We start from the raw sequence: 12,608 nt of genomic DNA on the forward strand, positions 1-12,608 counted from the left end.
TTCCCTCCTTTGTAGCATCTCCTCCACCAACCCTGCCTTCTAGAATTTAGAAGAGGGAGCTGTGTCCTAAGATTTTATTTGGAAGTTAGTTATTTGGAATGTAAGGTGTATTTTACTAGAAACACTCCTGTGAAGGGTACCCTGTTGCCCAAAATCACCCCCAAGATCGAGTCAGCTCATATGTTTGCAATGCCATGCATTAGTCAGTAAAAAAAAAAAAAAAAAAAATAGACTATAATGGCCCTAGAACAGCGATGGTCCTAACCTCCTAGGGGTATAGGCAGGTGCAGAATAACAAGTACCTCCTTAGTAGCTCTTACCCCACCTGCTCACACGGGACCTCCAGCCCCCTAAGAGTGTCCCTTGCCCCGTATCTCTCTCTAGCAGACCCACACTGTGGGTGCTTTCATGCAAGATGGCTGGGGCTGCTGAGCCATAAGCCTACTGCCTGGGGGAGCCCTTGGGCAGCCTTGCCTTGGCACCATCATCTTGAACCTTGCGACCCCTTAGCCCACTGGACCCACCCTCACCCGTGGCCTCTAGGGAAGCTGGGTGGGGCAGGCAGTACAGTGAGGTCCCTTTACAGCTCACCCTAGCAGACTCCAGTCAGATCTGAAAGTTGGCCCACATTCATTGACAGGGGTGGATAAAGCTGGGTCTCACTGGGGGCAAAGGATGCCTTGGGGTGTCTGGTCATTTCTGCTGATGCCATCACAAGAACTTTCCAGAACTCAGGATTGGGGAACCAGAGAGTACCTCTCCCTACCCTTAATTTGTTTGTTCAGCCTATAGCTATTTACTGGGCATTGACCGTGTGCTTGTTCTTCAGCTATAGATCTGGAGAAGCATATTTGTTGGCAGTTATCTTAGAACAAAAGACCTGGATTCACACCCTGCTGTTTGACTAGGAGTGCAGGTTTTTCCCGGCTTTCACCTCCTCATTGTTAACGGGGCCGTGGCAAGAGTTAAAGAAGACCAAGAGCATGAAAGCTCCCTGTGAACTGGAAGGCGCTAGGTACCGGTCAAGTGATAAGTAAACAGGAAGAGTGTAGCCAGATTTCCGAGGTCTCATTGTTGGTTTCTTGATGGCAAAAATTAGTAATCACCCAAATGTGTAGATCCACTGCCGCCTCCAAATGGTGCCTCTCCCCTTCTAACCAAGATGAACTCAAAAAGAAGAACCAAAAATAAACAGACAAAAGACAGGCTTCTCATAATTTTTTTTAAAAATTCAGAAATATAAAGTGCACAAAGAAAATCCCCTCCTCCCCCCCTGCACAGGTATCCATGTAGTGGAATACAGAGATGACATCACAGCATGGGTGATTTCTTTCCTGTAGATCCTGGATGATTCTTAATTCTGGTTCAAATATGAAGACCTATTGCAGAGGTCCACTGCCCATCATTTGGGTGGGTTCCCAGGGGAGGCCCTGACCCGTGGAAGGGTTCACATGACATCACACAACAGATTCACTCAGGATCCTGCTCTAGATCTTTGTTTCCCAAACACCTGTGCGCCCACAGATCACCTGGGTCTTCTTAAAACACAGATTCTGATTCAGAAAGGCTGGGGAGGGACCTGAGAGTCTGTATTTCTACCAGGCCCCCAGTGCTATGATGAGACCATAGGCCTCCATCTGAAGGGCAGGGCTGTGGAGCTGTGGACTTGTCCCTGGCAGCACGGTAGGACCACCTCAGGGCTTTACAGGTCATGCTTGGGTACCACTCCCCTCAAAATTTCCTGCTCTCATGGTGGAGGTGGGGGTCTGGGCATTGGTGTATCTTGAAAGCTCCCTAATAATCAACTAAGGACATTTCATTTTAGGCCAGCAGACTTCTCAAACAAACACAATTTTTATTTTCTCTTTTTGATTAAGATAAAACATTCACTGAAGGTGTTTGGGAAGCACCTACAAGAGTGAGCATCCGGCACAGAGCTGTTCACAAAGCTTGGCCCACTGTTAATACTCAGGATGACATTACAAATAGTTAACAACCATACAACACAAAAACTGAGCCCTAATGTAGACTTTTAGTTAGTGATAATGTACCGATATCTCAATATTGGGTCATCAGTTGTGACAAATGGACTGCATGAATGTCAGATGTTAATAACAGGGGAATAATATAAGGAATGTGGATAGGCAGAGGGGCAGGTATATGAGAACTCTGTGTTTTACGCTGGATTTTTCTATAAACCTAAAACTGTTCTGAAAAACAAAACCTATTAATTTTTTTTAAATTAACAACAGTTATTATGCAGACACTGACCAGTCAGATGGGGTAGGGGGTTAGGCAGCAGCTCTTTCTTTGCTGAATCATGGGGGCTGGGGAAGAGGGTCCCAAGGGAGGGGCTGAGGGGCCAGAAGGCTCAGGACTGCAGGATTACTTCAATACATAAACAACTGGTGTGGTCTCAGCACCAAAATACCAACTCTGATAAATGCTAAATATTATCAGTTATTATATATGAATTAAAGGCAGAACAAAGGGCACCAAGAAGCGATAAGCCTATACAATGGATATTGTTATCCTCATTTTATACACGAGGAAGCAGAGGCACACAGAATTTGTGACTCGTCCAAGGTCACACAACTATTCTATGGCAAGCCTGGGAGCTGAACCCAAGCTTGGTCAGGTACCAATCGCTTGAGCCTGAGGGTAGATTTCTTCAGTCTGCCTCAAAACCTAAGCTCTTCTCCAGCTAAGGTCCCTGGTGTTTGGTGGACATAATCTAAGCTTTACCGGCTGGTTTACTTCTCTGTGAAGGTGGATCATGACGCTGGTGTTTGCCAAGTACCAAAAGTACAGCTCTGTTTGTGCACAGGAGGCTGGAGCTCCTGCCCAGATGGGCCACTCACTTTGCGGGGCAGGTCTTTTCCCTCCTTCTGCTTCGCTTCAGACCTGGACAAAGTCAGCATTGTAAAGACCCTAGGGCTCGTTGGTCAGTGGTCCCTCCCTCCCATTTTATAGACCGGAAAAGTGAGGCAGGGTACAGGTCAGAGCACTGTAATTCCCCCCTCTGCAGTCTTTAGGCCACAAGGCCGCTCTGTGAGCTGCGTTCAGTGATGTCACTGGGAGTTGTCCACGTGTGACTTCACAAGGGTGTGACAGTGATGCGAACACTTCCCCTGTGCTTCAAATCTGCAACTCAGCATCCTTCCGGATCCTTCATCCAGGCCAGTGTGTGCTTCACAAAAGTAATGGTTAGATGAGAGTCCATTTAGTGTAATAAGGGGTTTGGTTTTATAAGCAGGAAGACTTGCCTTTGTCCAGCAGCATGAAAAAAGTGGTTTTAAAGTTAAAATTATGTCATGGGGTGGCTCTCAGACTCTGGCATGTATGACACCTCAGGAGAGAGTTACAGGGGTGCTTTCTTCCAAAGGGAGATCAGGGCTGAGGATGCCCAGCCTGTGGCTCAGGGAGCCGTTCCCACTTGCTTCTAAAGCGCTGAGTCAACAGACTTTCCAAGGAATATCCTGTCCTGGGCCAGAGTCTCATCCTGAGAACACAGTTCCTGGAGGGCCAGGTTGAAAGGGGAGCATGGGCCCAGTAGGTTCAGGTGGTCTTCAAAATGCAAATGCCATTGGGTATTTTGCTATTTGTATGTCTGAAATCAACATTTACAGCTTTCGCCTAAGCTTCAGGGTCCAACGTGCTATCCACCAGCCAGGCATGGCTATTTAAAAGTCTAAACTAATTAAAATGAAATATGATTATAAACTTGATTTCTTGGGATGCCTGGGGGGCTCAGTGCTTGAGTGTCTGCCTTTGGCTCAGGGCATGATCCCAGGGTCCTGGGATCAATTCTCACATCGGGCTCCCTGCAGAGAGCCTGCTTCTCCCTCTGCCTGTCTCTCTGCCTCTCTCTGTGTGTCTCTCATGAATAAATAAATAAAAGCTTTAAATAAATAAATAAATTTGATTTCACAGTCACTCCAGTCACATTTCAAGAGCCGCAAGCGGCTAGCGGCTCGCCATCCTGGACAGCAGAAATACCCAACACAGCCATCATCACACAATGGATGGTACAGAAGTAGAAAGTGAATGCCATTGGCAGGAGGCAGTGCAAAGAACGCATCATTATAGACCCGGGGAGCCACTAGGAAGGCCCAAACCATAGGAGCACATGAGAAAGTCTGTAAGTCAAGATGTGGTCAGGAAATCTAGACCCGGGGACAATGACATCATCCTCCGGGGAGAAATCCACCAGCTACATCATGGTGCTGGATCGGTTCTGCCCAGAATGAATTCTTGTGTAGACCTCACGTGGTGGGGACACAAACGAATTACAGGCAGTCTCTTACTTTGCACTTCGCCTGCATTTTTGGTCCTAGAAATGTAACTATGGAGAGATGGTTATAAATCAAATCATGATCTTCCAAGAAAATGTTCCTGTTTATCCCTAGGACATGGTCACTTTCAAGAAGCCAAATCGATCTTGATGAAGCAAAGGGAAATTTATTCTCAGGAGCCTGGGAAATCACATGAGATCTGAGGGAGGCAGCTCTGCCCGACAGTGCTGGCAGTGGCCCCCTGCTAGCCCGAGACAACCCTGTCTCCCTCCTGAGTTCCCTTTGCCCTGCCTTCCCCGCACAGGGTCGTTGCTCTGTGCACAGAGACTCCTGCAGTTTCCTCAGCAGCCTGTGCACAGTTGATCCTGGCTGATCAGACTCCAGGCCTTCTAGCTCTGTTGCACCAGCACTCGTGTCAACACTCTGGGCAGAGGGAATCTGGCCTGGCAGGTTTGGGTCAGGTACCAATCGCTTGAGCCTGAGGGTAGATTTCTTCCAAGGCTGTATGGAAGGCACAGGTGCTCTGGAGAGGGTGGAGATAGAGGAAATAGCTGTCTCTCTGGTACAAATTGGCATGAGATAACTCAGAAATCCTCGGCATCGTCAGAAAAGAGAGAACAAAACGGCGAACATCTCTATGATCTTTTAAGTGATCGAATTCAGCTGGAAATTCAAGACATGAGCCTAAATTTATAGTGTCCAGGTGTTGAGAATGGGCCATGCTACACAAAGCGCTCAATGAATATTTGTACACTGAGTGGATCCACTGAACTATAAGAGGGACACAGAGTAGAGGACTTCTGATTTAAAAAGGAAAAATACCCCCTTACTTCCATGCCTAAAATGGACATAAAATTTCCAGTATCCTTCTTTTAAGGGGCATCCACTAAAACCCTACCCTGCATACCACACTGGAACCTGGCAATGAGACAGACCCCAGGCCCCCTCTCTGGGCTCAGTCTGGTGGGGAAAACACAAGTTAAACAGGCAACCATGCTAACATATGTGCACATGTCCCAAACTTGACGAAGGAAATCTAAACTCACAATTCTTTACTCTCTTGATAAATTTCACTGTGGCAAAAATGGTTCCAGAGTACCGTAGGCAGCGCTCACATGCTATTTTGAAAATGAAGATGGCATTGCTCCCATTAGAAAGCATTTGAAATATGTTTTAAATCAACAAAGTAATTAGCCTGTTAATTAAAAGTTTGATAATATAGGGGCGCCTGGGTGGCTCAGTTGGTGAAGCGTCTGACTCTTGATTCTGGCTCAGGGCGTGAATTCCGGGCGGTGAGATTAAGCCTCGAGTGGGGTTCGCACTGGGCATGGAGCCTGCTTGGGAGTCTCTGTCTCTCCCCCTCCCCTCCTTGCACACACTTCCTCTTTCTTAAAAAAAATGATAATATAGAATAGCATAAAAAAAGAATAAAAATTCCATCTATTCATATGTATTTATATACAGTGATTGTTTTGGTGAATGGTGGATGGTGAAAAAGTTCTGGAAATGGAGAATAGTGATGGTCACACAACCTTGTGAATGTACTTAATGCTGCTGGATTGCGCACTTAACAATGGTTACAATCGTAGGCTTTAGGAGCTACATTTTGTGCCACAATGAAAAATGAAAAATAATTCATACCAGATACACAGTTTTATGGAGCTGTTCTCACTTTATCACATAGCACATTTCTCCAAATCATTAAAAACATTAATAAATACACTTGTAAAGACTGAGTACTGTTTTATCTACAGCCACAGCATAATTTTATCACCCTTCCACTCATGTTGGATATATATTTTTTAAGATTTTATTTATTTAATCATGAGAGACACAGAAGGAGAGGCAGAGACACTGGCAGAGGGAGAAGCAGGCTCCCTGCAGGGAGCCCGATGTGGGACTCCATCCCAGGACCCCGGATCACGACCTGGGCCGAAGGCAGATGCTCAACCACTGAGCCACCCAGGTGCCCCTCATGTTGGATAATTGAAGTGTTTCCAATTTTTAAAATTATAAATGACATTTTTCATGAATACCTTTGTGACTAAAACGTCACCTGCTTTTTAGAGTATATCTGTGGCTAGATAAAGCCCTACAAGTGGGTTTGCTAGATGAAAGGTGCAACATGTTTAAGGCTTCTCATCCTTACTATGGGATTGTGCTTAGTAAGTGTGATACTGATTTGTACTCCTGGCTGTACGAGAGAGCCACGGTCACACCCGCAGCCCAAACAGGTTCATGGGCAGAGGGAATCTGCCCATGGCTCTCCCCTCCTCCTGCTCTCATCTTGCTTTCAATCTCCAAGCGCTGCTTTTGGCTGAAAGCAGTAACAGTGCCCAGGCCGCTGGCTCAGACCCGTCTGAAAGGTCATTGGCAGTCGAACTCCCAGAATCCCAGAGATGGCAGGTGCATTCTGGAGAGAGACAGTGAAGGAGGAGGTGAGTGCCCATGAGGTCATGAGAAGACTAGGGAGACAAGGCGAGGATCACCTAGAGGGAGGGGACAATGAGACTTCTCAGCCAAACCAGGACACGAGAGAAGGGAACACAATCACTCATTATGTGGGAACAACAGCATAAACCAGAGCTGACTGTCCCAGGCAAACCAGGATTTACACCCACCTGACACGTCATCTGGGACCACATATCTACCCTAAAATCAGCACCAAGAGTCTGTATGGAATGTGACCTCAAACATCAGAAGCGAGGACCTTATCAGGGACTGTGGGTGTTTGGTTTCTAAAGGGAGGCAGCAAAGGGAAAACATGGCCTCATCGTCCAGGAAACATGCGATTCCATGGGGTGACAGGCCAGCAAATGCACCTGAATGCTAATACCCCGCCTTGTTAAAGCAGCAAAGACCAGACAAGACCGGATACGGCCAAGGGACCCGGGAGAAGGGCAGAGGTAAACAGACCTGCAGGAATGTAGTTCCTGGGGTTGCACTGATTTGAGATGAGGCAAATTGCAATCAGCAAAGATCTAAGAGTAAGGCATTCTGGGACGGGAACTGGCTGGGGTAGACATGGAAGCAGATATGAGAGTTCTCAACTGTTGGTGGTTGAGCCCCTCTCAAATGTCAGGGCCAGAGCCAGGCAGGCACCTTATGATCTATGGAATAATTCAGTAACCAACAACCTCGCAGATTCCTACGTCCAACCACCCCACAAAATAACAGCTAGATGCCCCCACTCACAGACGTAGGAAAGACTTTCCCCAAGAGCCCAGGGGCAGCTGTAATGTGAACTAAAGTGTCTGCTCACCGGGAGCTGTTTCAGACGGGACGGACAACCGAGCAGCTGCCCGCTCCCCCTCCTCCCCGGTACAGGCAGTAGGGACCTGCAATGTCTGTAGGCAATTTGAAAATAATAATAAAATGGACCAAAAGCTGCCTTGTTTGTCGTTGTCCCTGGGCCCATCAATTCTATCCGAAGTCACAGATGAAATACTCTTCCTTGAAAAAACTCCTTTGTTCTAAACAATCACCACGGTTACAATTGAGTTTTAAGAATACGTTCATATTTTCATTGCTTGCCCGGTCGTAAACGTCCTATTCTGCACCTAGGTTCATTTGGAAAATTCTCTGTTCTATAGTTGGCCCCTGATGCACACAGACGTGACTGCATTGTGTTTGCTCAGTTTCTCGTGGTTTGCAATCCTCCTGGAGGCTAACCAGCCGGTCCCCGATCGCCCAGGACTTTGCTGCTTTTGACAGTGAACATCCCTGCCTTTGAGCTCAGCTCCGGAACAATTCATGTCTCTAGCTCCCCTGACAGATTTGAAATAACAATGTCACAACGTTGTGAATGCAAAGGAACAGAGCTTAAATTATTTCAATTCTATTATTCTACTTGTAGTTTCCTGGTGGAAAGTGTAAGCGGTGGAGGTGCCAACTGCACGATGTGATACTTGTGTCCTGTGGGTACGGATTTTAGTTCATACGTGAAACATTTAATCTCGTTTGAATAATACCTGTAGAATTGAAGTTTCTTCTTTTAAAACTATTTTTTGTTGTTGTTTTAAACTTAGAGAACAAATCAAGAAAATAATAATTGCTGCTGGTTTTTACAGACATTATTAGCAGAAAACAATTTTGTTGTATCAAGGAAGAGGGTGTTAAAAAGTTTTCCATTTCAGGTGTCAAATTCAGTAGATTGGTGTTGTGCATAAATCATCTCATTTAATCTCCATGGTAACCCCAAGACGCAACTTCTATTATTTTCCCCATTTAGAGATGAAAAGTCTGAGATTCAAGGTAATGAACCAGGAGGGCTGGGATTCTCATGTGTGTACTATCACCAGGGTGCACTCTGTGCCTCCTGTGCTAGACCCCCAGCTGGGCCCTTCCAGAGAGAGCTGCTCACCAGGGTATGCAGGCCTACCCAGCTCCAAATATTTTTTTTAAAAGATTTATTTATTTTAGATGGGGGGTGGGGCGGCGGGGAGAGTGCATCAGTTAAGGGAAGGGCAGAGGGAGAGAGAGAATCTCAAGTAGATTCCTTGCTGAGCCCAGAGCCTGACATGGGGCTCGATCCCATGACCCTGAGATCATTACCTGAGCCAAAACCAAGAGTCAGACACTTAACCAATGGAACCACCCAGACACCCCACTCAGAATTTTTTTGTAAGAATATTATAGCTGTCTGTTTCAGTTTTATATGGCTATGGGGGCTTTACCCCCAAACTTTGCTGGGGGTAACACAACCATCTATTACATGTGCAGATTTGGTGGGTCATGGACAGTAGGGCCAGGTTTGTCTTTGCTCTTCGATGTCTGGGTCCTCAGTGGGGAAGAAGTGGCGGCCAAGTGACTCCCTGGCTTGGGGCTGGATTGTATGTGTTGGCATCGGCTATCCGCTCACTGGGAACCCAGCTTGGCTGTGAGCAGAGCACCTGTACGTGGGTCCTTCACCTGGCCTGGGGTTCCCCCAGCGTGGTGGCCTCCAGACAGCTTCCCACCTTTCAAGGTGACCCAGGGCTCCAAAGGCTAGCATCCCAGCTCGCAAGGTGGAAGCTTCCAGCTGCCCTGCCTTTGCCACATTCTGTAGGTTTAAACAAGCCGCAAGGCAGCCCAGATTCCACTTCACTCTTGAAGGGGGGGCTGACACATTGGAGCCACTGCCTTTGTAAAAAAATACAATCTGTGTCACTTCTCTTTTTTCTTGTCCAGCTGGTTCTGACTCTTCCCAGCTCAGCTCCCAGCTGGGCTCTTCCTGGGACTTCTGGCTTCCTCCAGACCCAGGTCCTTCAGGTGGCTCCAACCCAGACAGCATTTTCGGGTGTGCCCTGCGAGAGGCAGCAGATAAGAGACACATTTCTAGTGCTAGTGGGTGAATAGAAATCAGTTTATTTATTTATTTTTTTTTTTTAGAAATCAGTTTAAGTCAACCAGGAAGATCCCACCCTCCCTCCCTCCTAGAGATTGAGAAGGTAAGAGGATGTGATGACCATTCCACCCAACAGGACAGGAAGGGAACTATACTCGGGAGAGTTGTTTCTTGGCTGAAGAGAGATGGAGGAAGAGATGCCCTTTCCCTCTTTCCACGTGCCTTTGCTTTATTGTGTCTGATGCCTGGAACCAGGGCAGCTGTCGAGAACCATGAAGGGAGCTGGGTCCTCACTCTGGGCATGGAAATGAGAAACCAAATAGGACTTGGGTCTTTGGTGTTATTCCTAAATTTCTCAATGAATGAAGCTGGAGCCTCCCTTCCTTGAGACTTCTTGGTATGTGAGAGGATTACTTTCCCGTCGCTGAAGCCAATAGGAAGCGTGATACTGGGCTTACTGGAACTCTTCTTAGGAAGCGTCCTTCAAGTAGGCAGGAAGAAGATTTTGATACCCTTTGGAAAAGGAACTATGCCTGTCATTAGCCTGCTTGGTCTCACACCCGTCCCCCGATCCCATCAGGGCCGGGCTCTGTTTCTTGGGTGGATGGAGATGGGGGGCTGAGCCCCAAAAATCGCTTGCCAGCTCTCTTGCCAACTAGGAGGCCCTAGTAAGAGAATGGACGAGGGGAGAAGATGGGTTCTTCTCTTCCTGTCTCTCTGCTTTGAGCAGCGTCCCTGGCATTGGCTGTTTTCTCTCGGTGGTTCCAGGCCCCTCTGGTCACTGCCTCTCTGGACAGCCCCCAGGTGGCCACAGCTCTACTGGGGGCCCTTCCTCCCTTTTATGTCGAGCCCTATGGGTGGGAGGAGCTTTGTGCAGCTGTTAGATATTCTGTTATTTCTGTAACTAGTTCCCATGTTGAATGCACCCTGCTGAACTGCGGGCTGGGGCCCTGCTACAGGGCATGGCCCGTCACAGGGGAGTGTTTAATACCTGCCTATGGTGGCTAGCCCCTCTGCCCACCCTTCGCCCTTCAAGATCCCTGGGTCCTGTTGTCAGCAAGGATCTGATTGGGCTGATGGGAAATGCAGATGGAGGTCAGTGCTGATCTGTCTACACAACAAAGGAGAGGGCCCCTGGGGGTCAGAGGCTGTCCCCAGAGTGAGTCCCTTCATGTAGCCCTCAGTTCTCTACCCGAGTGAAGCCAGCTACATGGATGGTTACCTCTCTATGAGCCCTTATCATGGGTGCCCTCGGCCCCTCCCCAGCTCAGCCCAGCCCTGGGTGAGCTTTTCCAAGCCCACGTTTCTCTGTTTCTATTACCCAGAGCCTTCTTATGCCTTTGTCCTTGGGCCCCCCCGGTGGTACCCTGTGTGGCCACTGTCCTGGTGGCCAGACATACATAGTGCAAGCCTGGGAGCTGGCCTCCCTCTCTGACTGAATGCCCCTTGAGGACAGGGACCTCTTTGACCCATCTCCTCTTTGGCAGCTAGAGGGGGCCTGGCCTAGAATAAGGTTTCACAGATTGTTTGAAAGGGGAGAACATGAAACCCCTTGAGATGCTCCTATAGGCTCTCCTGATAAGCCCAGACACCCATTGCTTTATGCCTACGGACCCAATGGCTCAGCCCAGTACAATACTGTTGGCCCTTCAGTCCTGAGTCTGACTTGGCTGGAATGTGGAGCTCACACCAACCCCAGGCAGAGTACATGCTTTCCAGAAGGCCTGTGTGGTGCAAGGCCCCTCCACATGCTATTTCCTGGCATGAGAGGAAGAACTCTGTGGGCTCTGGGGCTTCCCAGAGGTGGGGCCCCTCTATGGTGGAACTCCAGCAAGAAGTAGGCCAGTGGCAAAACCCAGCACAGGTTCTACGACATGTGCGGTCAGAGGCAGTCACCTGAAGCCTAGGAAGAGATCAAAAAAGGCAGTGGGTAAGGCCAGGCCCTTAGCAAGTGTGCTGAGGTGACCAAGAACCCAGCCCAGAGCTGCAGCTCGTGGATCCTCCCTCACCCAGCACATCAACTGCATGTAGGAGACACTCCAGAAAAACACATATTGAGGGGATCCCTGGGTGGCTGGGGATCCCTGGGTGGCTCAGTGGTTTAGCATCTGCCTTCCGCCCAGGGCATGATCCTGGAGTCCCAGGATCGAGTCCCGCATCAGGCTCCCTGCATGGAGCCTGCTTCTCCCTCTGCCTGAGTCTGTGTCTCTCATGAATAAATAAAATCTTAAAAAAAAAAAAAAAACACATAATGAATGAATGAATGAATGCCCGAAGGAAGAGTATTCAGAATCTTCTCTTCCTCCAATTTTTGACGGCACATAGGAAGAAATTCTCATGAGCTAATCTGTCATGTAACCACAAGTCACAGATTTCTCAGGGCAGCCCTCATTCCAACCTAACAATGTTGAGTGACTTCCGCATGCCAGGTACTAGAACCTGGACGTATGGAGATAAGTAAATTGTGGTCCTGACTTCAAAGGGAGTAGGAAGGGGGAGAGGACAAGACCCAAGGTGCCCATACTGTGTGATGCATGATGTGATGACAGGAGGGCAGAGTCCACAGAACCAAGCAGTTGAGGACAGCTGGAGCACAGCCCAGCGCAGGAGAGGAGACTGGGAAAGTGAGCGGACCTCTGAGGGTCCTGCGTGCCAGGCTAAGGCGTTCAGACTTTCCCTTCTGGGCCAAAGGCCACCAGTGAAGAGTTTTAAATAAATGAGTAAATAAATGAGTCAGATCTGAAAACTTGTGTGCTGCTGTCAGCCCACATGGGTGGAAGGAGGCCTATGGGAATGCGGGCTCAGCACACGCGTCCCGGGACTCTGTCTTCAGGCCGCTCAGAAGGCAGACTGTGAGGGGCAAAGCATTGCTGACCTCAATTTGCCAGTCAGATGAACTCCTGCTCCTAACATCTGGACAGGAGCCACCTTTTCTCCGCAATGTACCCTGTGGCCACCGACCTGCCATAGGGGGCGCTGTTGGGCTC

The sequence above is a fragment of the Vulpes lagopus genome, chromosome 5 (assembly GCF_018345385.1).
Source record: "Vulpes lagopus strain Blue_001 chromosome 5, ASM1834538v1, whole genome shotgun sequence".
Taxonomy (NCBI): Eukaryota; Metazoa; Chordata; class Mammalia; order Carnivora; family Canidae; genus Vulpes; species Vulpes lagopus.